General features: G+C 42.0%; 1 protein-coding gene across 1 annotated transcript in view; it reads right to left on the bottom strand.

Moving 5' to 3' along the window:
* Nucleotides 1-5,000, bottom strand: part of slc16a10 (solute carrier family 16 member 10) — a 63,594-nt gene that overhangs the window by 24,036 nt on the left and 34,558 nt on the right. The gene's annotated exons all lie outside the window — the stretch shown is intronic.

Below are 5,000 nucleotides of genomic sequence, written 5' to 3'. Positions count from 1 at the left end.
ACACACACACTCACACACACTCACACACACACACACACACACACACTCACACACACATACATACACACACACACACACACACTCACACACACACACTCACACACACACACACACACACACACACACACACTCACACACACTCACACACACACACACACACACACACTCACACACACACACACATACATACACACACACACTCACACACTCCCACACACACACACACACACACACACACACATACACACACACACACATACATACACACACACACACTCTCACACACACACACACACACACACACACACACACACACACACACACACATACACACACACACACATACATACACACACACACACACACACACACACACACACTCACACACACACACACACACACACACACACACACACACTCACACACATTACGGTGTGAATCTGCACTGAGGGCTGTTTGGATTAGGAGTTTATAACTAAATCACTCAGCAGTGCAGGTTAATGTGGGAAATTGTTCCTGTGAGATATTCAGCCTGTTATTCGTCTGTTTAAGGTTTTAAAGTGAGAGTTCAGCCAAAATTCTGTTTCAGTCAGTTCTAACATCCCCACCCACCCCCCACCAGCTGAGCCGTAGCTGAATGTCCCCTAAGGCCAGACAGACACTGTGTGATGTTAGAGATCTTGTTCTTTGGTGACTCTCACTGTCCGTTTGAATAGACCATCGTGTTCAGACAAAGCTACGATTTATAAACTCACACTGTACGAAACGCTCCGTCTGACTGACCTGCTACGGGAAACGCAGCCTCTACAGACGCTCTGTCTACAGACCGTTATCAATAAAGCTGATTCACTCAGAATAACCGAGTACTGAGCAACACGCTGAGACGCTGAGCAGCGCTGCTAACACTGAGCGCTGAAGATAAAGCAGGCGCTGATGTTCACGGTAGGACAGTTCGGTCTCTCTGCAGCCTGATTTACAGAAACATCACCGTATTAATGTTTATATCTCGATATTCTACTCAGTCAATCAGAGTAAAGTCTCATATACTGACTTTAGTAGGAAACGTCGACTTTTTCTCCTCCACCCATGTTGGGGAAGTGATTGTGATTGTGTGTTTATAAACAGTCTATAATCTCTCAGTGTATCCTGGTGGGAATCTGCCAAGGCGGAATGTTTATAGTGAGCGACGGCTTTGTGTCCGACTGTGACGGAGTCAGTAACTCTTCTCTGTGTGATCAGATCCTCCTCCACTGTGTCTGTTTATTAGAGCAGCAGCTACACTCGCCTTACGGCACACGGTATCAGCTGGTATCACAATGTTGGTATCTGTGAATTTTTATGAGGTTCAGTAAATGAGCGCAGTATCAGCCCCAGTATCAGCATCAATGTATCCCTAATTAGTGCTAAATAAGGGCTCAGTGGTAGGCCTGCACGCTGTTGACGTCATTAAGCCTGGACTTTGAGAAGGACCGCAAGGCTTAGGGCTCAATTTCGAACTGGGCTTATGTGAACTGGGTTACAGTGGGCGAAAATGTAGAGCATGATCTCTGAATCGGATCTCAGACTCGGCTACGCTGAGGTGTGTGTGTGTGTTAAGCCGGTTCTCCACTGCACGGTACTCAGCTCGACTCCGACTCTACTCGCCAGGCAAACCTGGTACCTGATACTGTTTTTGTATCACCTCCGTCGAGGTTCCAAGTGAGCTGAGCCGATACCAAAAACAGACGTAAAAACGCTGCAGACAGAGAGAATCGCTAAACACATTAGCTACCAGGTTAGCGTAGCCTCTTGCGTCGCCTTTGAGAACCAGAACCGTCTCGTCGTGTGAACTCTGATGTAGTTTTCCCCAACTCTCCTGTTTCTTTTAGCAGTCTTTTGTTTTGCTGCCTCTTCTAAACAACATCTGTCTCCTTCACGTCAGGGCAGTTTTATCTGGCATCACTATGTTGACCAGCTACATTGAGGGGGCGCTATAACTGCAGTGGAAAACAAAGTAGTCGGTACCAAAAGAGAGTACAGTCAAGTAGAGCTGTACCATATGATGGAAAAGTGGCTTTATTGATCATTTTTAGGAATTTTTAGGACGGTAAAGATCAGATGAACAGATGTGAAGCAGGAGTGCTACTACAGAGCCGTGGAAAAACTCCATGCCAAACATAAATTAGGGCTAAACGAAACTGCAGGGAAAACAAGTTCCTAAATGGAGCCCAGTTCCTCCAAAATTAGCACTTAAACAGATAATTATAAATGTAATCAAATGACCCACAGCAGCAATAATGACCAGAGAGGCGTCCGTCGACTGGACTCAAAAAAACATCAAATAAAAGCATAAATAAGTTGCAGTGTGTTATTTGGTTTATGAGTTTATGACTGTAATGACTGTTTGATGGTTCTGTACTGTACGATTTGGGTGTGATCATCAGCTAAAACAACTTTTTTAAAGCTCACAGTCCAGGAAAACTTGCAGAGCCTAAAATAAACAACCTGAACGACCTCAGCGCCTCACGCACACACAGCAGAGCTATTACTTCCGGCTTTTATTCTGACAGTACAAGCAAAGTAAACAAAGGATGGAGAGAGGAAAAAACAGCAGAGAGAGAGATACTTCATCTCTGACCAAGGGTCAGCTATCGCCCTTCGGACCAGCTCAGTGAGAAAGGAAACACTGTGAATGAGTGAAACTGAGGGGGAGAGAGAGAGAGAGAGAGAGAGAGAGAGAACGCAGGACAGAACAGAAGAAAAAGAAAGTCTAACTCTGTGTTCAGACTGCTTTGCTCCTCAAATCAGATCTGTTGAGTCGACTGTCCGCTCTGTTATTCACAAGTGGTCAGATCAGATTTGTGTGTTCATACCTCACCAACCTTTTTGCATGGGTTGCCGTGGTAACAATGTAGGTGTCAGTAACTACGTAGCTACGCTGGTGATGCGGATTTCAAGCGCGGATGCAGGAGAGATGGAGGAGCATCATCTCCCCTCCAGACTCTTCAGAACTCTCTTCATAGTCATGAATCTGTGGAGCTCTTCTTGAATCCCAGAACTTCGTCACTCTGGATTCGACATCGTCGCTGTTTGTCAAGTTGCAAGTGACAAAAAAGACACTTTGAAATCTGATTTGAGCGTCCAGAGCGTCCAGACTGAGACGCATCTGTAGAAATCTGACTGGAGTCGCATTTCAAACGACCTCCGAATGTGGTTTGGATCCGATTTGCAAAAATCAGATTTTATGTTTTTTGCTGTTCACACTATCAAAAATCAATCTGGATACGACAGAAATCAGATTTGAGCTGACAGTCTGAACACGGCCAACAAGACAGACAGATATGAATGTCCACTTAAGTTTAAACTGTGCTCCTACGGTTAAAACTACTTAAAAAACAATTAATTACTCAGACTTTAGATAATTACAAGGATTATGTTATAATCTACTTAAACCTAACACACCTAGAAGAGACAGGTCTTCAGTGTGGGAATGGTTCTATATAGAACCATGAGTTCTACGCAAATGTACTTCATGCTTAAATGGTTCACTGCATGGTCAAATGGTTCTTCAGATTGATGGAGAATGTGTTGTACATGGTTCTATACAGCACCAAAAAGGGTTCTTCCACTGTTACAAACTTGACAACTACAAAAAAAATCATTCAAATCATACAAAAATCATAGAACCATTTTCAAAAAAGTTCTAGATAAAACCATGCACAAAACATTCTCCATCAATCTGAAAAAACATCTGACCATGCAAAGAACCATTTAAGCATGCAAATGGTTCTATACAGTCATTTAGTCAACTCAAGGTCCTAAACAGTTCTAAACCACTGCCTTTACTAAAGAGCCCTTGCAGAACCATATTTTTAAGAGTGTGGGCATTAATAAAGACAATAATCAGCTATTTTATATAGGGTTATATATAGGGTTCTATTTCTATTGGGAGGAGTTTGTCCCAAACCCTAACCCCTAAATTTTTTATTTGGGAAAATAATATTTACATTTTTGTGGAAATTTACATGTTTTTAAAGATTTTTTTCTTTCCTTTTAAAGTGAGGCTGAAAGTTTTATTTTTTTATGAGTTTTATTTTTTAACAAATTCAAAAAATGCTTGTCACTACCGAAACACAGAGTTTTGGTATATAGGCAGAGACTTATTTTAGCCACGCCCCTACATTTCTGAGCAGGAAGTGAGGCTGCATCCCTGTCCTTCATTGCCACATGGTGAGCAGTTAGATCCCATTGTTTTGAAGTAAATGTGTCCCAAAGTCTGAAAATCAGTGTGGAACATTAAGAATTTTAAACTTTTTTTTGGTAAAGGTCATATTAGCATGGTTTGACATTGTTTGCTACCCTGTATTTAAAATAAAGGGGTCACTAAAATGCAAATAAAGCACAGTTTGGCTTTTTATGTGAAAGATTGTATGAAATGAAACAGAAAACAAAATAACAGAGAATCAAAAAAAAGGGTGGAATGGTTAATAAATGGTTTTTGATTGGAGGGGCTCAGCTGTCCTTACCGAAACACAATTGTTCTGAATGTTTTTGTTTTTAATGAAAAATAATATGATTTTCTGTGTGAACAGCTGATCAGAGCTGTGTTTGCTGGTCTGTACTGCTGAGTTTCTGAGATCAAAATGAGCTAAAATTGACACCAAAACAGACACTACTGAAACAGTCACTACTGAAACAGACACTACTGACACAGTCACTACTGACACAGTCACTACTGAAACAGACGCTACTGAGACAGACACTACTGAAACAGACGCTACTGAAACAGTCACTACTGAAACAGACGCTACTGAAACAGACACTACTGAAACAGACGCTACTGAAACAGACACTACTGAAACAGACACTACTGAAACAGTCACTACCGAAACAGACACTACTGAGACAGACACTACTGAAACAGACACTACTGAAACAGTCACTACTGAAACAGACACTACTGAAACAGTCACTACTGAAACAGACGCTACTGACACAGTCACTACTGACACAGTCACTAC

The sequence above is a fragment of the Colossoma macropomum genome, unplaced genomic scaffold (assembly GCF_904425465.1).
Source record: "Colossoma macropomum unplaced genomic scaffold, Colossoma_macropomum, whole genome shotgun sequence".
Lineage (NCBI taxonomy): Eukaryota > Metazoa > Chordata > Actinopteri > Characiformes > Serrasalmidae > Colossoma > Colossoma macropomum.
The sequence above is the reverse complement of the archived record's forward strand: the minus strand, read 5'-3'. Positions and strand labels throughout refer to the sequence as shown.